Source organism: Macaca thibetana, chromosome 7 (genome assembly GCF_024542745.1).
Source record: "Macaca thibetana thibetana isolate TM-01 chromosome 7, ASM2454274v1, whole genome shotgun sequence".
Classification (NCBI taxonomy): Eukaryota; Metazoa; Chordata; class Mammalia; order Primates; family Cercopithecidae; genus Macaca; species Macaca thibetana.
Window position 1 is genome coordinate 22,089,218 of NC_065584.1, and position 25,054 is coordinate 22,114,271.

General features: G+C 37.7%; 1 long non-coding RNA gene across 1 annotated transcript in view; it reads left to right on the forward strand.

The window, feature by feature from the left end:
* Window positions 1–24,819, forward strand: part of LOC126959916 (uncharacterized) — a 38,674-nt gene extending 13,855 nt beyond the window's left edge. Inside the window, exon 3 of the long non-coding RNA XR_007727669.1 lies at window positions 24,584–24,819. This is a non-coding gene — a long non-coding RNA (uncharacterized LOC126959916). The remainder of the gene's footprint in view (window positions 1–24,583) is intronic.
* The last annotated feature ends 235 nt before the right edge of the window (window positions 24,820–25,054 follow it).

A 25,054-nucleotide genomic window follows, 5' to 3' on the forward strand; every position in this document is an offset into this window, starting at 1 on the left:
GAGTCTAGTACAGTGCCAGAGATACACCAAGCATGAAGTAAATACTTGTGATTACTTTATCAGATTTTTGACATGCTGATAATTAAATAGCATCTGAAAGGACAATTCCACTTATCACAATTTAATAAGGAAACGATTCTTGGGATTTTCTTTTTTTTTATTATTATACTTTAATTTCTAGGGTACATGTGCACAATGTGCAGGTTTGTTACATATGTATACATGTGCCATTGGTTTGCTGCACCCATTAACTCATCATTTACATTAGGTATTTCTTCTAATGCTATCCCTCCCCCAACCTCCCACCCTACCACAGGCCCTGGGGTGTGATGCTCCCTGCCCTGTGTCCATGTGTTCTCATTGTTCAATTCCCACCTATGAGTGAGAACATGCGGTGTTTGGTTTTCTGTCCTTGCAATAGTTTGCTCAGAATGATGATTTCCAGCTTCATCCATGTCCCTATAAAGGACATGAACTCATCCTTTTTTATGGCTGCATAGTATTCCATGGTGAATATGTGCCACATTTTCGTAATTCAGTCTATCATTGTTGAACATTTGAGTTGGTTCCAAGTCTTTGCTATTGAAAACAGTGCCACAATAAACATACGTGTACATGTGTCTTTATAGTAGCATGATTTATAATCCTTTGGTATATACCCAGTAATGGGATTGCTGGGTCAAATGGTATTTCTAGTTCTAGATCCTTGAGGAATTGCCACACTGTCTTCCACAATGCTTGAGATTCTTGGAATTTTCAAAGAGAAAAGAGGTCATAGGACACCATTCTTAAGAAAAGACCAGAGTCATGCATTCAGCAACATTTCCGTAGTTTCTAAGAAAGTAGTGTCCACCTATGCTGGTACACTCCATAGTTTCTAAGAAAGTAGTGTCCACCTATGCTGGTACACTTGCTCACATCTGGACTTTACACTGGCTCTCCCCGGGCTGAGTCACTGAGTGGAAACATGTAGCATTTGGCAAGGAAGGGTCATGGCTCACAACCTCAGCTGGAAACCTTTTAAATAACTAGTATGTGGGCTTTTTCTTAAACTTAATTTCTCCAGGAGTTGTGAACACCCTGAAACTGTATGCCAGATTTTATGTGCATGTGTGAAAGTACATTTCTTCAGAGAAAACCAGTGGTTTTCATGAGGCTCTTAGAGTAATCCCTAAGAAATGAAAGGTTAAGAACCACTGGTCATGAAAGCTTGGGCAGGCTTCCCTAATCCTTTACACATTCTAGAGGTTGTTTCATCCGACCAAAGCCTTAACAGTGTATTTGCTTACCGCTTCCCTCTCTTTTAGCATAAAACTGAAGGACAGCATTTACAAAAATCCCATTAAGTCCATTTATGGTACTTCCCTATCCTAGTGGTCTGGACTGTGGGTAAATAAGAATTTTTTGCAGTGTAATATCTGTCTAAAATTTGAACCACGGGAATTTATGGGCAGAGTGTATGTCTCTGACTTATACATTTAGCTTTAAAAAAATTTTGGTACATTTAAAATAAAGAGAGACAACTTTAGGCTATGTCAATTTTAAAAGTTCTGTTTTTTTCTAATACATACACATATATACTTACTTGTGAGTCTGCATGTATATATGTGTAGTCTTTTCTTCTCTAAAAAACATATAATCTTGTAAAATGCCACAAAATTGTTCATTATGTTTTTAAACTATTCTCAATATGTGTGATTTATGGGAAGACAGATTTATTTTAAAATGATCGTAGGAAGACAGATTTATTTTAAAATGATCAGAGGCTTATATTCTGCTAACTCAGAGAAAACCCTGTAATTACAACTAGAGAACCCTATCCTTATTATCTTCACAGGCAGAGTTCCTGGAGATTTTAATCCTTACTCAGTTTCCATGGCAAAAAAACCCATATAATTGCAGTCTATTTCCTGAATTAAAAAACAAAAACACCCAATGTTTATAATAATAGCAGCAATAATTTCAATAGTAATTGTCCATTGAGCACCTACTATGTGCCAGATTTAATGCTAGATACTTCACATACATTTCATAGGTAATATTTAGTCCTTTATATGTACCATGGCGTTCTGAAATTACATCCTCAGATGTGAAAAAAAATGACATTTTATTTCTTGCTTTTTAACAGAAATTGGTTGTTGTTATAAAACATACACACCTCAATAGTAATGTCTCCTATGGGTGGTTGAAGCCTCCTGTAATTTTCTCTAGGGTCCTTATTTTCCTAACTTTTATTGAATATACACTGTCTTCTAGATGTAGTTCTCGGCTCTAAGTTAAAAGAGTAGGCAAGATAGGCATTGTCCCTCATCTCAAGCATTTTGTTGTTGGGGTCCGCGTGTTTCCTAAACAAAGGAATGAACACACAAGACAACACAAGACAAGACAAACATGGCGGCTGCCTTGAATGGCACGCTCTGCTTTATTTTATACAGTCGTTTGTGGAATGTTGCCAAGTCACAAGACACATTGTTGTTTTTCTGACCTTTCCCTGACTTTCTGGATTTTTAAGATGTTTACACATAAACAAGCCCCCAAGGCCCTGCTTCGTTTGCAAGAGCAGGACTTATTGGGAAAGCCCTGCTTCGTTTGCAAGAGCAGGACTTATCGGTAATGTCTAGTTTGCGAGCACGTAGTCCTCTACATTTTGTGTCCTAATCAGTGTAGCACACAGATATAACATAAGCATGAGTTTGTGGACAAATTGGGCATTTTAAGATATGTGCCTAGATTAAAGTGAACAAAAAACAAGCCTACATAGGCTGAGCATGGTGACTCATGCCTGTAATCCCAGCACTTTGGGAGGCCGAGGCGGATGGATCACCTGAGGTCAGGAGTTCTAGATGAGCCTGACCAGTATGGAGAAACCCCATCTCTACTAAAAACACAAAATTAGTTGGGCATGGTAGCGCATGCCTGTAATCCCAGCTACTCGGGAGGCTGAGGTAGGAGAATCACTTGAACCTGGGAGGCAGAGGTTGTGGTAAGCCGAGATCACGCCATTGCATTCCAACCTAGGCCACAAGAGTGAAACTCCGTTTCAAAATAAATAAATAAATAAATAAATCTCCACATAGTCAAAGCAATACTAAGCAAAAAGAACAAATCTGAAGGCAATACATTACCCAGCTTCAAATTATACTACAAGGTTATAATTACCAAAACAGCATGGTACTGGTATAAAAATAGGCACATAGACCAATGGAACAAGAGTAGAGAACCCAGAAATAAAGCCAAATACTTATAGCCAAATATACAACAACATATACAAAAACATAAATTAGGGAAAGGACACCCTATTTAATAAATGGTTCTGGGAAAACCAGCAAACCACATGTGGAAGAATGAAATTGAATCCCCATCTCTCATCTTATACAAAAATCAACTCAAGATAGATCAAAGACTTACATCTAAGACCAGAAATCATAAAAATTCTAAAAGATAGCATCAAAAAATTCTTCTGAACATTAGTTTAGGTAAACAATTCATGATTAAGACCCCCAAAACAAATGCAACGAAAACAAAAATAAATGAATGGGACCTAATTAAATGAAAAAGCTTCTGCATATCAAAAGACATAATCAGTAAACAGACAACCCACAGAGTGGAAGAAAATATTTGCAAACTATGCATCTGCCAAAGGACTAATATCCAGAATCTACAAGAAACTCAAACAAATAAGCAACAACAAAGAAATAATCCCATGAAAAAGTGGGCAAAGGACATGAACAGACAACTCTCAAAAGAAGATATACAAACAGCTAATAAACATAGGAAAAAAATGCTCAATATCACTAATCATTAGGGAATTGCAAACTAAAACCACAGTGAGATACCACCTTACTCCTGCAAGAGTGGCCATAATTAAAAAGTCAAAACACAATGGATATTGGGATGAGTGTGGTGGAAAGGGAACACTTTTATACTGCTGGTGGGAATGTAAGTTAGTATAACCGCTATGCAAAACTGTATGGGGATTCCTTAATGAACTAAAAGTAGAGCTACCATTTGATCCAGCAATCCCACTACTGAGTATCTACCAAAAGGAAAAGAAGTCATTATATGAAAAAAAGACACAGGCACAGGCATGTTTATAGCAGCACAGTTCATAATTGCAAAGATACGGAACCAACCTAAGTGCCCATCAACCAATGAGTGGATAAAGAAAATGTGGCATATATACTCCATGTACTACTACTCAGCCATAAAAAGGAACGAGAGCATGTCTTTCTTGAAAACATGGATGGAGCTGGAGGCCATTTTTCTAAGTGAAGTTACTCGGGAACAGAAAACCAAATGCCCCCACCCCACGACAGGCCCTAGGGTGTGATGTTCCCTGCCCTGTGTCCATATGTTCTCACTGATAAGTGGGAGCTAAGCTATGAGAATGCAAAGGCATAAGAATGATGTAATAGACTTTGGGGGCTCAGCAGGGTGAGGGATACAGACTATGGAGTACAATGTATACTGCTCGGGTGATAAGTACACTAAAATCTCAGAAATCACCACTGAAAGAACTTATCCATGTAACCAAAAACTTATTATATGTCCAAAACTACTTAAATAAAAATAATTTTAAAAAATTTATTGTGTCCTACTCTTGAAGGTACAATAGTAAATGGAATTTGTCTTTGAAGTCCACTGCTTTTGGAGAATATGTTGCTGCTATTTCTTTTAAGTATGTCAGAAATACATTCAAATTAGTGAATCTAATTGTCTGTCACTGCTGGTTAAAAGCTTGTAAAGTAGAGAGGATTATACACTGGATCCTGGGGCTTGTTGTGAGTAGGTAGGAGGAAAAGGCCTGTGATTTTGTGTTACTCTTACAGGCCTGTGGCTATGGCTGTGGTGGTGGTAGACTAGAGTCACTTTTGCTGCAATAAAACACTGTCTTGTTGATGACATGACTGTTTCCTGACTATTTCCAAACATTCTTACTCACCACAATACAAATATACTGGAGTTAGGCCTAGGGAAAAAATAATACAGTAAGTAGAAGATAGCAAGAATAATTAATGGTAAGACTAGAGTTGTTTCCCAGGTTGTTTTGAAACTATCTGCTTAAAATCACCTTGGGTGCTTGCTAAAAAGGCAGATTGCTGTACCCCACCTAAAATCAATTCGATCTCAATCCTCTATGGCTTCAGGCTCTAATTTTGATAATAGGGACAGCTTCCTGGACAAGAGAAAGTGCCAGCGTAGCTCAGAAAGATTCAGCAAGATGACATAGAAACCTCATCTTACTGTCAGAAGAACTAAATTTTGGGTCTTATATCTGTTGTTAACTAACAGGACATCTTTGGGCTGAATCATTTTAATTATCTGGCTTCAATTTCTTAGTTCTCTCCCTCCTCCTCCTCTTCCTCCTCTTCCTCCTCCTCCTATCCCCATTAAGTTGAATCAAAGCATGGCACTCTGATAAAGAAGTATGAGTAATTAGGCAGCATTATTCTCAAACACAGTGTCAGACGAGTACAAATTCTTTAGCCGACCAATTAGCATTCAGTGAACACATAATGTAGAAGATTTGCGACATGTGTAAGCCAAGGTCAGTGCTTTCAAGAAAGTACTAGGGATTTTTGAAAATAAATTTTGCTTAAGCCAAGACAAATAATATAATATGGAAATAGTTAATGCAGACAAGTACTATATGAGATCAGAGTCAGTCCTCAGCTAGAGTTCTCAGATAAGATTTCATCAAAGCAGACTCCAAATGACACTTACAGGATGACTGAATTTAAATTATTGAAAAGTACTAATTGGATATCCCATATAAAAGTCAAGGAAGCCATGATTTGGTTCTCAAAGAGTGAAACAAAATGTAGTGTGGGAAGAAGAGTTTAAAGTCACTAGATCACAGCGTTAAGTCAATGCTCATCACAGAAATTTTGAAGGATTATTATTCTAACTTGGCTGGTCATTACGTCTGTTAATGGTAAACCATACCTATGACATTTTAACTGAAAGAATCTGTCCTTGGGTGCTGGCTGTGAGACAGTCAATATTTGCTCCTAGACAACCAGCAGTGTAAGAGAATAGAAAGGTATATCTATAGACCACAAAGGACACAGATGCCAGGGTAGGGGGTGTAGGGAGAAACATCCACTCTGGCAAGACTACGAGTGCCAAAATTCATCCCAAAGTGCCCACCTGCTCAAGTGAATTATGCCATGAATTTAGATGCCAAATGCCATCACCGTGGGCTATCCTGAATGAGTCCCTCTGAGGCTGTTATTACAGGCTGAGAAATTCACATGGGAAATGCTACTTATGCAAAGAAAGTGATAGATAACAGTATAAGCCATCCAGTGTCAGAGGACAAGAGTTTTCCAAAAAGTGGGCAACTGATTTTACAATAGAGGCTAGAAAAACCTTAGGAGAAGCTGGCATTTTCATAGACTGATATGAAAGCTACAAATACCTAAGCAAAGTTAGAAACTAGAAACTTCCACATGAGCGGGAACTGCTTAAGTCCAAAGATGCTTATCTTCTGTGTTTGGGGATTCACTTATTCCCTATTTCTCTGGTTTCTAAGGAGAAGAGCATATTTTTCTAAACATTCCTGGCCTCCTTCCCCACCCACTCACTTACGCTTCTTCCAGGGAAGAGGAGGAAGTTGTCAGAATGCTGAGTTTGGGTAAGGAACTCATAAGCACAGGGTACCCCTTCTCCCTTTTTTCCCCTTGAGAACTAGTATGCCCACAGAGAGAATGCATTCTGCCTGGTCCTCCCACTCCACGTGACAGGGACAACATCAATACAGAGAAGCCTATGGTTATTCAGTGCTGCCTGGGCTTAGGGGCATAAGGCTGATTCTGGGGTTCACTAGTAGGAAGTCCATTGTGGTCACACGTCCTCAAATCTGATTTTTATTAGTATAAACCAGCTATTTTAATCTCCACTTGCCTAACTTTATTGTTTAAAAATTATCCAGGAAGAATAGTATGTATTGGGCCACAGGTAATTTGAACTATAGGAAAAATTGTATTTCACACAGAGAGTTTCTAATTTGATGTGTTTTGTCATCATTCACTGAGGTCAGATATATGCATGATAAGCCATGTTACCTGTCCACTGGCACCTATGCAGAAAGCAGCTTCCTACCAGGAGTTAGTAGTAGCACTGGCCAAGCTGAGTGAGATGAGAGAAGCAATCATTCATGGTCAATAGTTTATAAAGATTGTGAGATAAAGTCCTTCTTTTACCATGCTTACCAGGGGAAGGGACACTTGAGGAAGAGAGAGGGTAGGAATTTGTGTTTCACTAATGTTTATACCTTTGGAGGTTTTGAATATGTTTTGAGAAAAAATAAAATAAACATCTACACTGGAGGTTTATACTATCTCCAGAGTTTCTCCAGAAACTCAAGAAAAAACTTAGTCCTGAGTTTTCAGGAATGGCCAGCACTGCAGGGCCTTGCCATCTTTACCTGCTTTGTGCCCCAACTCCCAAGACAGCTTAGAACCACCTTGCTATCTTGTAAGAGGGTTTTGATGAAGATCAGATCTGAGGTAAGAACTGCAAAGGCTGAGATGGCTGGTTTACTTACCTTCTGAGTGAAGCAGGCCACAGGCCCTCCCAGAGGTTTAAAGGAAAAAAGAGGCCTAAAGATCAAATCCTTAAGAACATTCATGAGAGACAGTTAAGGTGGTCACTGAGGAAGTCTGAGTCTTGGATTTGAAGTTATTTTATGAGGAGTTAAAAACCCAACTCATCCTTTCCGGCTAAAATGGGATCTCAAAGCAGATCCCTTAGCTTCTCTCAGCTTTGGAATTAAACAATCTATAATATAGGGCTAATAATAACTCTTACGGGAAAATAATCCATGTGAGACTAAGTTTTATACCATACATGCCCAACATATTTGGTTGAATTAGACGTCAGAAAGGATGAAATCTCATACTTGGAAAAGCCTCTAGTGACCATCCTGCCCCTCATCTCAAAGGAGAAAGAATGGGTGATAGTGAATTGGTTTGAGGTTATATAGCATGGCAGAGATTCAGTGCTGAAAAGTACTTGACACTATATATGACAATGTTCTATTTTGAAAATCCATAGACATGAGGCAACTTCTAGTAGTCACACAATTCAGCAAGTCAGAATTGGGCTAATAATCTAGACTATTCTATCCTCATCGAATGGTTTCCCATGGCTTTGTGCCTACACCTTTTATTCCATGGTTCATATAATAGCAGAGGCACAGACGTGTGACATTCCTGATGAGTGAGGACGAGTCCCAGAATTCTCTCCCCAAATTTCACTACTGTCATAGCCAATGTCAAATGTGTGGACGCTCTGGATGTCAGACAGATAAGAAATATCCCTTGTATGCTCTTATTTTTAAGGTCAGATCCTTGAAGGAACAGCATTAGGAAGAAGGCAAACTTGAATTTACAGATTCATCCTTAGAATATGGATTATTTTCTTTTGTAGGATCGTACTTGGGAAAACTATGTAACTCAAAATCACTGGCCCCTCCTTTATCATTTGGAAAATTAAAACCTAATGCATAGATATAAATCAAAGGAGGTCTTGCCACTTTCGCTACTACAGGAGTTGATATGTTTTCAACATAGAGTTTTAGATGTGCAGCAGGGTGACTAATATATGACTCTTGATGCAAAACTCCTACTATCCTGACAGTTAGGCACATTTCTTATATTATCTTATATTTTCTGGGAACCGTCCATAATTGTAAGATGTATGGGAGGAGCATCCTTACTTATCTGTGGGAGCAAATGACTAATGCATTTCCAAGGACTCTGAGACACTCAACAAAGGGTGCTCTCTATCCTTGGAGATGGAAGTAATGATAAATGGGTGACAGTAGCCTAACTCCTACCAGATGCTGCAGGGTGTTAACCCAGTTGTCAGCCACTTCTTTTGTCATCTCTTGGGACTTAAAACCATCAAGTTCTGAATTCCATCTACCCAGTATGTGCTGTCTTATCCACAATTCTGATAGAAAAGTCCAGAAGCTAGCAGGAAAGGGCAAGAAACGACATACCCAGGCTAAGTACTACAGTTTTCTCATTCTCCTCTTTGACCAGCTGCAAAGGAATATGATGCCTTTGAATCTGGCAGTTTCTATCATGCAGCCCCATGCTTTTGCTTATACACACGATAACTAGACTTACATTCTTTTCCAGGCTTTGGTCATTTTCACATTATTACGAATTGTGACAGTAATACCAGACAATCAGGTTTTAAACCTGTCAGTCCATGACATTTTATTTCCAATCTACAATCCTTTTGCCAGCTCTTCCCACTCTTCTAGGTGTCAGGCTGATGATGCATCTATTGATAGCATGGGTCGCCTGGAGGCACTTTTTAGTTCCTTGTTAAAGCAGGGCTCTCATCTCTTCTGGGTTCCCGGGCCACAGTTTCTCTGTGCTAGGGGTTTTTGTTGTTTGTTTGTTTATTTCTGGATTGTATGAATCTGGAAATATTAGTTCTTAGAGAGCCTCTTCATGAAAGAGCATCTGCCAAATCATCCTCGGAGAAAAGGTGATCCAAAGAGAAAATCGCCCTTGGATTCAGTGGTTATTGGAAATATCTCAAAATTTCAAAGTTGTAGTAGGTCAGCATGTCATACAGGAATCTACGTTTGTACATATGCAGATTGATTTCTGCCTCTCAAAACACACGATGGAGAACATATATAAGTGTACTTACTACGTTTTCGTCCCAAATGTAGGCAAGATAAAGCTCATTTCCTGGCGAATGAAGCCATGCTAAATGATTATGAGCTCGATGCCTTCAGTATATACTGGAAGGTTTCTGACTTTTAAATTTTGTCAATAAGAAAAAAAAAGGCTTAGAGATTAACATATAGTGGCTCACTTCAAATTTATTCATTAAAGACATTAGGAGTGAAAATAACATTTACCATCATCAATATTTCTTAAAGATAGGAAATACATAATGATGGTTCTTTAGATTAAATAGTTAGCTTTATTTATGAACATTATTTTAATTTTTCTCTTTTTGCCATAGGTGGCTTAAAATTTAGCCATGGATCAGAACCAGGCTGTTGACCTATGCTGAAAAAATACTATTATATACTCTCTACTCTCTCCATTCACGGCGTAACTAAATTTCTGTCCTGTGAATTGAAACAGCAGGAATGTTCAGAGAATGGCCATTTTCCTCTTTCCTGATTCAAGTGAAAATATGCAAAGGCATTTGTAATTACTAATTAGCTAGTAAAAAATTTGCTTCAAAAGGTGTCATTAAACATCCCTTTTGTAAGTCTAATTTTTTCGCAAATCTTAAATTTGCTTTCCTGATTTCCCTTTACATACACACACACACACACACACACACACACACACACTACATACACACACATGTATATATATATATGATATTTTGAAAAATGTACTTGCTTGGCTTAGAAAATAAGAGAACCACCTGATCACTTCTTACTCTTTCTACTTAAAAGCAAATTTAGTTTCTGGGGAGCAGGAACCCTCGTATTCCAAATTTGTTTTGCTTTCCTCCTGGGGAATGTAAATCTGGTATCGAAACAACCAGGTCCTGCTAATGGGAAATCTTGCAGCAGAAGTTAGCTGAGTGCTTTGAAAATTTTCTCCTCCGTGGTCTCCCAGTGGGTTATTTCCTCGGCACCAGCCAGCTTTCTTAGAGACAGAGTGCCTGACCTTTCTGGAATTATATGGCTCAAAGGACTGCAGGTAATTTCTTTTGACTAGCAGAAGTAGAAACTCTTAATAGTCTCTTGACTACAACCTGTTGGTAAATTTTTTTTTAATCATCTTTTACAGTGTTTCATTTGGCAGAATATAGCTATTCCAGGTTTGTTACAAATTGCCCGTGAAGATAAATATATTGAGAGCATTTTATTTGAAATGCTATCTTTCAAGTTGCTCAACTTGGACTAGTGCTTGTAGGAGACAAGGTGGCTAAGAAGTAAGCTTTTGGGAAATAGGTATTGCAGGCTAAGACCATAGGAGGTTGAAATAGTTAAACACAATGTTTTTATTATCATCATATCCAATGTGTTAAAACACTGCCATTGGGATACCAATATTTATGACAGATTCTCTTAAAATTGCGTTAGTGTTAAATGTCAAGTTTTTCATTTACAATAGGAAAAAGCCTAAAATAAGGATGGGGAGTTACGTTTATTCGCCATGGTTACCATTTATATATCACATTTGCTCTTTATTAGAAGGAAACTGTGTTGGCTGATAAAATATTTCATGGTTATCCCTGATATCTGTTTGTTCTTAGCACGATGTTTTGAGCAATTTTTGAGAATCTTGAGTGATTTCAGATTTGCACACTTTCTCACAGGTGCACAAAGAGTCACCCACCAAAGATTTAATAGGACCTTGTGGTCTTATTATAAATTACCATTGTAATTATAAACTGGGGAGAAGGTGGGTAGAGGGATAAAATACAGAATTTCAGTCCTTAGACATCACATCCCAAATTACATAAATGTATATAAATTAGTACATCTTCTTTTTGTAAGTAAATGTTTCATTCCTGCTCTCCATTCACTCTGTTCATGGTGCAGAAAATTGAAGGTAAAATACTGCAAATCATGATATAGACTGCCCAAGGCATCTCTGTTTTGGGGAATAAACTCCATAATATCAACAGCAAGCGTGTATTGAGTGCTTTTTTGGTGCCAGGCACTGGACTGAATGCTTTGTATATATTAAAGAAATTAATCTTTCCAACTCCATTGTCAATATCCCCATTTCACAGATAAGAAAACTGAGATTCAGAGAGATTATTATCATGGGCGTAATCCCCACCTATTAGGTAGACCAGAAGTAAAATTATGTACTATTAGTTATTTAAATATATGCTCTTGACTTTTGTGCTCAAGTTGAGGGCCTGGAAAGTTGCATGTATAAAAATGCAAATGGACCACTTTTTCCCATGCATTTTCCTGAATGCTACTGGGAGCATGGGGGATGGGTGGAAAAATGTAGAGAACTAGGGTAGGAGGAGAGAGTTCTAGCCTTTGTAAACTCAGCATCCATATCCACTGGCCCATCCCTGTACCTCCCTTTCATTACATCCTGCTTATTGTCCACGCTTCCATTTAGAATGTCTCAGCCAAACATCTTTCAGGAGATCACCCTGTCTCATAAATCCAACTCTTCCTCTACTCTTTACCTTCTGCGTCTGCAACATTGCCTCAATCTGCACCGACATATGGCTTCAGAAGCAGGTTCTTATTTAGTGAACGCCACTTCTAGTTTCCCAATCAGAATATGTGCTGTTTAAAAGCAGAGTCAAGATCTTCTGTTTCCACGGCCTTCCCCTTGACCTTGACCAGTATCCTGAGTGTTTAGTTCTAGGCTTAGAGCAGTGATTGTGCAATACGTACTTTTGTACTTGTAATTATTCTAAGACTCAGCCAAAGGGAATAGCTTTGAGTTTGGCAACATGGATATAAGCTATAACTTCTCCATTAGAAGTGCAAGGAAATACAATTTCTTAGAAGAACTTTTAGAAAAGGTAGACAATGTTCCAGACTTATGTGGAAAGTCTATAATACCAAAAGGCAGAATATTCTCTTCCCCAACAAAAAATGAGGAAGCACTCGTTTCTTTGAATTAGGTTTTCTGATTAAAAACATATTAGAAAACAACTGGTACAAAGTCATAAAGTCAATTGAAATTCGAAGTTCTGAAAACTTCTGTGCTTAGGCCTATATTTCACTTTATGAATTTAGATAATACTGTTTTTAATCTTGCTGTTTCATGTTAAAAATCCAGGCAAGTTTAACAAAGATTCTTCTCTTATCGCTCCCTTATCCAACTACTAAAAACAAAAAATGATTTTTGAAAAAGGAAAAAACAAAAACCTTTGTGATCAGTTTCTGAGCCAATAGGAAAATATTCAAACAAGAAATAGTGACATCATGAAATATTGAAATGCCGAAAGAGGTATTTTGCATTTTGGGATAAGCATTAAGACTTATGCTTTACTTTTAAATAAAGTTGAGCCAGGGCTCATGTGATTAATCTGCTGAGTTTCCTGAAGATATCCCCTAATTCCTGGGGAGAAAAAAAGTATTTCCTGTGCAAAAGCATTTTTAATAGCTCTCCCAGTGAACAAAGAATGGTCACCCTTATTTCTCTGTTCAATGTGCCAAAATTTCTGGGAAAGTTGTTTCTCATTGTTTCAGCATTAAGTCAACATTTGAAAAATGGAGCCTTTTTTTTTTTTAAATTGTAGGATTAATATCCAGGTCATGGGTAATAGAAATTTCACCAGCTTTGGTACACCGGGCTTATGAAATTGAAACAAGTGGCTCTATTCATTATTAATAAGAATATATGGTTGTGTTTAAACTAAATATCAAAGTCCTGGTTGAGTCTTAGGGACCAAGTGACTTCATGATATAAGGTCCCCTTGCTGCCCTTTTATGATTTTCTGCAGAGCTCTTCATACAATTTACAGCCTTGTAATCAGTGGGGTCCTATAGATCAAGGTGTAGCAGGATAAAATATGTGTTGTTAAACAAAAATTGTGAAACACTCCATTGTGACATATAAATTACTATTTCTTCCCTACTTTTCTGCTTTCAGATTTATAGCATTTATCTGGCACATTTTTTAATATAGAAGGAAATCCAATTACTTACATTTGTTTAAACAAGGTATGATTTAAAAATATCATTGCTGGGATGTTAAACCTTGAGCCCAATGCTACAGTTGTTCTTGAGCAGTATGACTATTGCTTGTTACTACATGAAAAAGTAGTTTTCTTATCATGTCTTTCTACGTAATTTGGCAGGAAAATGGGAGTGTCATTTAGTTAGATGTATTACATAGCTAAATAGTTCATTTTATTAATAAAACTGGACACTACATGCCACAAACCTTTTATTTGTAAACTTATTTAAAAATACTACATCTTATATATAGAAAGACAGATAGGTAGATACCTAGATAGATAGATAGATAGATACCAGGTATAGAAAAATTCTTGGTCCACTTTCCCCATATTTGTCAAACTTTGTTTGGATTCATTGAAAATCTGGTAAATTATTTGCCCAGTGTTCTGCACTATCAGATCCAAATGTTTGGAGACATGATTAATTTTAGGCTTTGAGTATATAAATCATTTTTAAAAAGGAGAATTTTCTTGTTAGCCTAACATTCTGGAGCTCACCCTAACATGGGATGCTATATTGACATTAACTTGAATGGATGCCACCAGTTGGAGAGTTAGTGAAGAAAAAAAGAAAGGGGAAGTTGAGAAAGATATTTTCGTCATCATGAATTAATATTTAAGAGATGATTACGGACACAAATTTAGATCCGTGGGAGTGCGAACACGCTAACACTCTTAAAGCATCGTGGCATTCTCAATAACTTCAGAATCATCTCACACGTATAATTAATTAATATTAATACTACTTACACTAAAATGGCGTTTATTAAATCTGTCTCCTCTGCTACAGTAAGTACTTTACTCACCTTATCTCATTTGATCCTAGGAAATAATTTTATGAAACAAGTATTATTATCCCATTTTACAAAAGAGGGAACTAAGTCTAAAGTTTCTGCTGAGTGAAGCCCAGGATCGCTTCCTCTCAGAGCCCTTGTTGTTAATTCCTATCCTGTAACATCGTTATCCTCTGAACCTTACCCCGTATGATTCTGTTGTTTGGCATTCCCCGCCAAAATTTTCTAATACATGAATTTATTACTTCTAGAAATTCACCTAAATTTCTTTCTCTCTTTCAGTTGAGCCATACCTGTTAATGTTTAACATCAGTTTTTTTTTTTTTTTTTTTAGAAGATAAGCTACCTCCCAATGAAACAAGCTTTCCAAAACTTGTGTGAGTTGGTTTAAATTATTCTCAAAGCAGCTTGAAGGTAAATTGAACTAAGGTGGAATCTTTAGTCAGTTTTACAAGCAAAGGCAAGAAGGGACTTTAAATGGATCTAGCCTTTGCTTTTTAAAAATTTTAGTCACTGTGCTGGGCAGTGTACATCATTTAGACTTCAGAAGATGGTTAGAAAGGTTTCATTAACCCCATTTGAAAGAAAACTGAGATTCAGGCTTGCAGCTATGTAGATGAAGCTAAACCTAGACCATCTTCTGATGTCAAGGATTCCTTCTGTATCACATTCCCTTTAAAGTACTTCCAAAGACACAAAAACTTTGAATATTTATCTTCTTGTTGTTGCTGTTCTCAGTAGTCTGCAATACCTTGTCAATTCACTCAATATTTTACGATTCTGCTTCCTTAACAGACAGAGCAAAGTATCAAGAATTGATTATGAGAGAAGGATAATAATGATCGATAATAACATTAGCATTCAGGAATTGATTTCACAAAACAAGCATGCTTCTTTTTTTTTTTTGGTTGAAAAAATTTTAAAGGTCTAAAGACCAGATTAAACAAAGTGTTAGAAAGATAGAAGCAGTTTTATAATTCAGCCACGTTTTGATTCTATGTTAAATGCTTTAGTGAAAACTAAAAAGCAACGTATATCTGAATGGACTATTCTCCCCAGCATTATAGCCTATAATATTTCATGTCTACTTAAGTTTTTGAGATATTACAAAAATGAACATATATTCAAATATACTCCATAAAGATTACACCGTTCTGTTTCTCCAGTTATTTTCTGCCTTTTCATACAGACAATATAATTTCATTAATTAACCCAAATGGCCATAAGAACTGTTGCTCGCTATTGTGCTATTACTCTTTAACGTTTCTGCAATGTGGTATATAATGTGAAATTTTTGCGCGGCAAAACTTAGCCAGGACAATCAGAAGCTGAATTTCCATGTGTTGGCAGTATCTGCTAAAATTTGACCAGTGAATAAGACTTGTGAAATATACTGTAGGAGAAGGATGAGCTATCTTAGATAAAATACATTTACTTCTCCTTTCTGCTGTTACTAATAGTATTTAGCCTGTCTTATAGTAATTATAAATCAGTGCTCCAAGGCACAGAATAATTAGGCATTTCCCTACATCGTAATAAATGGCCCTGGAATATTTGCCTTTTATTTATTCTGTGTCTTTTGCTATTTTATCATTTTTATTGAATAAAAAGTTACCTTAAAAAGGATAGAATGAGATGGATTGTTTCATATGAAGCTTATAGAAGTCATTTAACACATCTCAGATTTATGAAATTACTGTTCCCAGAGTTAGCATGAATCCCATTTAACTCAAAAATCACTGTCCTTTTGGCCAGGAACTCTGACAAGCTGAATAAATACATAAAGGGGGATCTTGGAAGTGGGTAGACAGACTGGTGACTCATGACGGGGTCAGAGCCTTTGCTATTTGCTTAGAAACAGATCTCTCTCTCTGGCTGCCATGAGGAGGAAGTGATGATGGAGAACAGTTAGTTCCAGAGCGGCATGGTCCAGGCAGCTGGAGGGTCAGGGGTTAAACATGTGCTATCTCAGCTATGCTGGGTGCAATAACAACATTAGGCATCAGGAGAAGGATCTATCAGGGCAATTAGTCAAGCAGGCCTTGTGGTAGCCCAGATAGGCCCGGCTCTGTTTGCATCTGTTTATCGGTTTGAGATAAGAATCTTTGTGAACCTTTTTGTTACCTTGAGAAAGTAGACACCTGGATGGTAAACATATGACAACAATGTCTTTAAAAATTGATTTTGAAAAATGACTGTGGCTCCCAGATGGGATTAAGTAATGTTTAATTCGGTTGTTTAAAAAAAAAAAAAAAAAAAAAAAAAAAAAAAAGGAAGAAGGGGATGGTGGGAGAGAAAGAACAGAGGGAAGAGAAGTAAGAAGAACAAGAATTTGCTTTTTTTCTTTTCTTTTCTTTTTTTTTTTTTTTTTTCATGCTTCTCAGTCTATTCTCCCAAAAACAAAAGTTACAGAATTGGACTTATTTTCATCAGATATGAAACTTGGCCCAGATGCCTTGGGAAACGGAGAAGATAATTTAGATTGCTGTGGTTTTTCTTTTTTTCCCCCCTAAAGGTTTTCCTGCAAATGCCGCATTTTGCTGTAATGTGTAAACGGACTCAGACATTCAAAACATTTGTCTTTCTTGGTTCACATTGACACAATATTTCTTTCTTCTCTTCTGATTGTAAACTCCTAGAGGATACCATTCTTTTCTCCTGATGTTATCAAACTAAGTTACACTAAACTCAGAAACTCATGAAGTGAACTTTTATAAGAACTATCTGTGAATAATTATAATTGTAGTAAAAACTCCAAATCAGAATCTTTCAAGATGATAGTTAAACATTTATTTATTTTTATTATATTTATATATATTTGAGACAGAGTGTCACTCTCGCCCAGGCTGGAGTGCAGTAGTGCAGTGGTACAATCTTGGCTCACTGCAAGCTCTGCCTCCTGGGTTTGAGTGATTCTCCTGCCTCAGCCTCCTGAGTAGCTGGGATTACAGGCACCGCCCACCCAGCTAATAGTTGTATTTTTAGTAGAGACAGGGTTTCGCCACGTTAGCCATGCTGGTCTGGAACTCCTGACCTCAGGTGATCCACCCACCTTAGCCTCCCAAAGTGCTGGGATTACAGGCGTGAGCCACTGCTCCTAGCCTAAAGATTTATTTTGAACAATAATTTGCAGTGCCCTGAATACAGAGGCTCACGCATCCTTACTTTGTTTAGATGTTTCTGCGTGCTTAGAATATTCTTCTACTTCTACCCGCTTTGGCATGAAATTGGATAAGCCCTAAAACTTACCCAGAAGAGGAGAGTGCTTAGGTCTTCACCAGCAGCCAGAAACCTGATGGGTGCATTCTCGTACATCTCTCCTAACCCCGTTAGAGCTTCCTTCATAATCTAATTATCTCATCTGGCATTACAGTTTTTAGTTACATTCAAAACTAGCTTCAAAGACTGTATTTACATTTCACTTTTTTTTCAGGAGAGTAAAGCATATTTGGGTAGAAAAGTATTCTTTCTTATAACCTTATTTATCCACTCGAAAAAAAAAAAAAAAAAAAAAAAAAAGCCAAGCAGAAGAATTAGCTACTCAGACATGTGCAAGGTCTATTTTTATCCCTCTGACAGCAACTATCTGTGTGACTTTGGAGTATTTAATGAACCTCTCTGAACCTCACTTTTTTCCTGTTTATAAGTTGATAATAAAAGTAGGACCTGTTTCCTGAGGTTCTTGTGAGGAATCAATGAAAAAGTGGGCAGAAGTGCCTCATGCAGTGTTGAGAATACAGAAAGCATTGTAGCAATGGCCCAGCTATAGAATCACTCAGTACTCGCTGAGCAGACACATTGACCTTGAGGTGGATGAATTGCCTTATGTTCCTGATATTCTAAATGTAAACTTACATTATTTTAAAAACGATGGTTTCCATAACAATTAAGATTATTTCATCAGATCGCTTTTTAATTTTTTAAAATACACTTTATTTTTAGAGTAGTTTTAAGTTCACAGTAAAATTGAGTGGAAGGCGCAGAGATTTCCCATAGAACCTCCTGTCCCCACATATGCATAGCCTCCTCCATTATCAAATCCTCCACCAGAGTGATACATTTATTACAATTGAGGAACCTACATTGACACGTCATAATCACCCAAAACTCATAATCTGCATTGGGGTTCATACCCTAAAATTAAAATTTTAGGATGTTGAGTACACTCTCGATGGTATCTAGTCATTAATTCAACTATTCATTACTATTTTTATGTAGCAAATTTACTTTTACGAAACTGTGACATTCTCTGTGTTAATAAAATGTCATCTAGTGTTTATCGCTTTTATCCAAAATCTATTATAATTCATTTTGTAAAGGGCATGTTATTCCACCACCCATGTGGAGCGCAATTCTAGCAGGCCCATGTCCTATAATTACATACTTAAAAAGATTAAAACATGTAGGTTTCTGTCAAAATATTAAAAAATGCATTCCCGAATCTTACAATTCATTCCTACAGGAAGGAAGAAGAAAACGTCAATTACAACTCTTAATTTGCCATTGCAAAGCATTTTAAATACAACCCTTTAGAAGTTTTTCTAGACAGATGCTTGTCTTCATTTTTAAGTTATTATTAGACTCTGAGAACACATCAAAGGCCAGCTACAATGCAATCTGCTTTAGCACAGAATTTGGAATAATGCAGATCTGTTTTGGCCCTCAGATTCTCATTTAGAGTTATCTTTCCAGAACAGGCCTCATTATGAAATACTGTGCTGTCAACTCCACTGTGGGTGACATAAGGACCCCGCAGACACTAAGGAAGTCAGTCTATGCTAGGACAGGGCATCTGCATGGAGCAATGTCAGTTTTCATGTCTGAATCTGAACCAGCCAGGCCAACCTGTCAGTCATACGGGGTAAGCCTTAAACCAACAGGAGATCCGGTATCTGTCTTTTCAGAATCAGCTGCTTTTTGAGCTTTGGGATAGAAATGGGGTAGATGGAACAGAGAATTGGGCAATACTGGGGATATGGTTTGGCTGTGTCCTCACCCAAATCTCCTCTTGAATTATAATCTCCATAATCCCCAAGTGTCATGGGAGGAACCAGGTAGGGGAACTGAATCATGGGGGCAGTTTACCCCATGCTCTTCTCTTGAGAGTGAGTGACTCTCACAAGATCTGATGGTTTTATAAGCATCTGGCAATTCCTCTGCTTGCACTCACTTCTCTCTCCTGCCACCCTGTGAAGAGGTACCTTCTGCTGTGACTGTAAGTTTCCTGAGGCCCCCCCAAGCCATGTGTACCTGTGAGTCAGTTAAACCTCTTTCCTTTACAAATTATCCAGTCTTGAGTATTTCTTCATAGCAACATGAGACTAGACTAATACAGCAGGATCAACACATTGAGAGGACAACCTCCCTCACCTTCTTGGCTCCGGTCGCTCTGTCCTCCTCAGTGATCCTCACTGTGATATAGTTCTTCCTCCCCTAGGATCTTGGGCACAACACTTTTTTTTTTTTGTCTGAACAGCAAGTCTTCCCCTTAACTTGATTAAAGAGTTCTCCTTTTCAGTTCTTATTCAAATTCCACTTCATTAAGGAATCCTGATCTCCAGACTATACATGGCATTTAAATCTAAATCCGATAAATCTAAATCTAAAGTTAAATCTGGTAGATCTAAATGTAAATCTAAAAACTAAGTCAAAATTTATAAATAAATCTAGTATTAAACTATTATTGCATGGTTTGTCATAAAATATGAATGGGATTATTGTGGTTATTCAAATTAAATTTTCTACATGCCAGGTATTAGTGATAAAATGCTAAGGAGACTCAAGACCTGTGCCATGTGACCTTGCATGTAGAAGATGCTCAAGTGCTTGTTGAATGAATTAAAGAATATATGTTCTAGGAGCATTAAAGATAAAAAGTTATTTAATACTTAGACAGACTTTTCTCTGTTTACAAAATGTTATATGAGCCTGATGTTACAAATTTCAAGAATTCTGATTACAGCATAAAGTAAAATGAAAATGAATAAATGTTGCCATAGAAAAGTGACTTTAATTGTGATTACAAGACTATATTTAAATTTTTGTAATTTTCATAAGGTTAAAGTCAATGTAGACAGTGTCATTTACTCTTTCTTTGTAAGAACTTAGTTGTCTGGCTTTTAAGATGGATGAGGGCATCATAGCAAACTCCCCTGTTTCCCTCTACTTATCTTCTTAAAGAAGCCAAGTTAAATACAAATAAGCGGTGGGAGTTGATGAGATTTGCAAGAAGAACAAGGAAAAAGTCAGCAGATGTTCCAATACTTTAATATTTACCTACAAACTGGGCAAAGTACAAATACATTACTTTTTGCTAATGGTTTATGTTGTTACAGCATTGAGTAAAGAATCTATTTATCAAACATAGTATGCCTCTTGAAAATACTTACTGTTTCCTTGCATGACGGTGATGTGCAAAGACAAATTAAAGTTTAAAGACTCATGAGCACTGGTTACTTTAAGATTTTTTTTTTTTTTTTTTTGGTTCAGGTTATTGAACTGGTTCATTGAAACGATATAGAAAAACTGCTGAAAATCAGATTCCAATGCTGGTTGGTAAAAAATGTGTCACTCAGAGATTTGGGATTAATCAAATTATTCTGGGTAGACAAGATAAGTTAAGTAAATTCTTATCAAAAAATCCTGACCTCTGAAATAATTTAGCAGGCAGAAGAATCTAAAATATCTTGTGCTCTTTATAACTCCTGTAGAGTGTACCATAGTTTGAGATGAGTTATTAAGATTTAATATTTGCTAAGCATTGCCATGCTTGGGATGAATACTACCAGAAAGTGTTGGCTCAAAGGAGCATGAACTATTGGTATAGTAGGAGAGGAGGACAGCATCAGATGGTAGATAAAGTCTAGGGAGGCAGAGCGTAATGGAAGAAAAAACCCATGATAACATGGTGAGTCAGCTAGTAACCAGAGGGCCAGTCACATTAGGAAAAACCTGGCAGATAGCATGGGTCAGTCCACAGATGCCAGGAGATAATGCAGCAAGGGAACTGTCAACACACAAGCTTCCAGGACAATAGATCAAGAGGCATTGGAAAACAAATTGCTGCCAAACTAACTCATTTTCATCTTTCTGCATCTATGTGCCTTTTCAGAAGATTATCAACCAAAGTGAATTTTAGTTTTTTTATAATTTCTATATTTATATATTCTATATATGTTTATATATTAGGTTAAATAGCACAAGTATAGTAAAGAGCATGTTTTTCTTGTTTTTATTTTTTATTTTAAAATTATGCTTTTTTAAATTGACAAACCATAATTATATTCATTTATGGGGTACAGTGTGATGCTTTGGTATATGTACACAATATAGAATGATTAAATCAAGCCAATTAATATATTTTTATCTCATTTACTTATTTTTCTGTGATAAGACATTTGGAATTTACTCTCAGTTATTTTAAAATTTACAACACATTTTACTGACTACAGTCACCCTGCTGTGAAACAGATCTCAAAATGTATTCCTTGTATATAAGTGAAACTTTGTATCCTTTGACCAGCAACTCCTCATTCACTCCCTCCCCCTGCCCCAGCCTCTAGTAACCATTTTTCTACTCTTCTATGAATTTAACCTTCTTAGATGCCACACGTAAGTGAGATCAAGGAGCATGTCTGTTGATTTTACTCTAAGCATAGTGTATTAGCCCATGTTGTGTTGATATAAAGAAATACTTGAGACAGAGTAATTTATAAAGAAAAAAGTTTCCTCTCACTTCTGGAGGCTGTACAGGCATGGCACCAGCATCTGGCTAGGCCTCAGGAAGCTTTTACTCATGGCAGAAGGCAAAGAGGGAGAAGATGTGTCACATGGTGAGAGAGGAATCAAGACAGATGCCAGACTCTTTTAAACAACCAGCTCTCACGTGAACTAATGGAATTTGAACTTAAGCATTCCCATGGGGATGGCACCCAACCCTTCATGAGGGATCTGTCCCCATGACCCAAACACGTTTCGTTAGGTCTCACCTCCAACATTGGGGGTCACATTTCATGACATTTGCAAAGAACAAATATTCAAAGCATATCATTCTGCCCCTAGATGCTCCCAAATCGCATGTCTTTCTCACATTACAAAATCCAATCGTACTTTCCCAGTAGGCCTCCAAAAGTCTCAACTCATTCTGTGTCAGCTCAAAGGTCTTCAGTCTCATCTGAGACTCAAGGCAATTTCCCTTCACCTATGAGCCTGTAAGATCAAAAGCAAGTTATTTACTCCCAAGATACAATGGTGGTACAGTCGTTGGGTAAACATTTCCATTTTAAAGGGGAGAAATCAGTCAAAAGAAAGGGCAACAGGCCCCCCCCCCCCCGCCCGCCCCGCCCTGCCCCGGGGCAAGTCTGAAACCCAGCAGAGCAGATGTTAACGTTTAAATCTCCAAAACAATCCTTGACTCTGCTTCTTGCATACAAAGCACACTGGTGCAAGGGGTGGATCCCTGAAGCCTTGGACAGCTCCACTCCCATGGCTTTTCTGGGAGCATCCCCTGTAGCTAATACCGTCAAGAGTTAGAGTCAGATGCCTGCAACCCTTTCAAAGCTGAGGGTGCTCTACTATCCTCATGTATGTAGGGCAGTGACTTGATTTCCACAGCTCCACCAGGCAGTTCTCCAACGGAGACTGTGTTGGGGGGCTCAAACCCCACAGTCCCTTTTGACATTGCCCTAGTAGAGGCTCTCTGTGGGTGCTCCAGTCCTGTGGCAGGCTTCTGCCCGGGGAACCCAGACTTTTCAGTATTTGTCCTCCACATGGAAACCAGCAAGTCTTAAAGCTTGCACCTTCTGGAGCAGCGACCTGAGATGTACTTGGGCCCTTTTGGTACCTGGCCAGAGCCAGAGAGGCCCAGATGTGGCAAGCAGCATCTGAGGCTAAGCAGGGAAGTGGGATCCTGGGCCAGGACTGTTTCCAAGGTCCCTGGAACCATTCCTTCCTCCTAGGCTTTAGAGCCTGTAGTGGGAGGCGCTGTCTCTAAGATTTCTGAAATGCCTTTGTGACCTTTTGCTTGTAGTCTTGAATTTTAGCACCTGGCTCTCATTGAGTCATGCTAATCTCTCTAGCAAAGTGGTTGCTCCGCAGGCCTCTTGGATTCCTCTTCTGAAAATGTTCTTTTCTTCTGTATCACATTTCCAGGCTTCAACATTTTTACAGTCTGCTTCCATTTTATTATGAGTTCCAATTGTAAGTCTTTCCTTTGCTCCCGTATCTGACTATAGATTGTTAGAAGCAGCCACATCACCTCTTGAATGCTTTGCTGCTTAGAATTTTTTTTTTCCCAGATACCCTAAGTCATCATCCTTAAATTCAGCCTTCCACAAAGTCTTAGGTCATGGATAGCAGCCAAGTTCTTTGATGGGGCATAACAAGGGTAACCTTTGTTCCATTTCCCAATAAGTTCCTCATTGCCATTTGAAATCTCATCAGCCTGGCCACCACTGTCCATATTTCTGTCAGCATCTTGATCACAACCATTAAACCAGTCTCTAAGAAGTTCCAAACATTCCCTCATCTTCTTGTCTTTCTCTGAACCCTCCAAAGTCTTCTAACCTCTGCCCATTACCCAGTTGCAAAGCCATTTTCACATTTTCAGGTATCTTTATAGAATTGCCCGACTCCTTGATATCAATTTTCTGTATTAGTCTGTAGTGCATTGTTATAAAGGAATATCTGAGACTATCCAACAAGAGGTGCCAGGACAGAGTACCTGGATTATTTTTCTTCACAGTCCTAGTGGCAGTAGAATGCGTGACAATATGTATGGGAATATCAGGCAGCTTTTACTGATGGCAGAAGGCAAAGGGAGGGCAGACGTGTCACATGGTGAAAGTGGAAGTGGGAGAGATGCCAGGCTGTTTCACACAACCAGCTGTCAACATGAACTAACAGAGCAAATCTCACTTGTTACCATGGGGATGGCACCAAGCACTTCATGAATGATCCACTCCTCTGATTGAAATACCTCCCCCTAGGCCCCACCTCCAACATGTAGGATCACATTTCAACAAGAGATTTGGAGGGGGCAGATATCCAAATTGTGTCAAATGGGTTGCTTGGATCTTCTTGTAATAGATAATTTCCACTCTAATCTATTTCCATGAATTTCTTTCTAGATTTGATGTCATTATAGCTGTAATCTCCCAACTCTCGCAATACTGTTCGTGCATCATATAACCAATATTCTGTAATGCAATTGGCCTTGATAATCCAATATTTATTATGAAGGTGAGTGCCCCAAAAGAGTACTTTTAAATGACCAGCACTTTTAAGTGACTAATTTTTTTTTTCACATAAAAGACCTTCTCATAATAATTTTGTTTCACAAGTTTCAAAGGGCACATTCTCCTTGTGAAACACAGTTAACTATATATTTGTACAAAGTATCTAGGTTATGATAAGAGGCTTATGGTCTCAAAAAGTTTCTAGGGTTAGAAATTTACATAAGTTCATATTTAGATGATCTCATGAGTTTTAAAGAAATCTCTAAGGATTGAAACTTGAATTTCATGTACTTTTTTTTCTAGGCCAGTTGAGAAATGAAAACATTCTTAATTATTTCAAGCCTATATAGTGATGTACAGTGT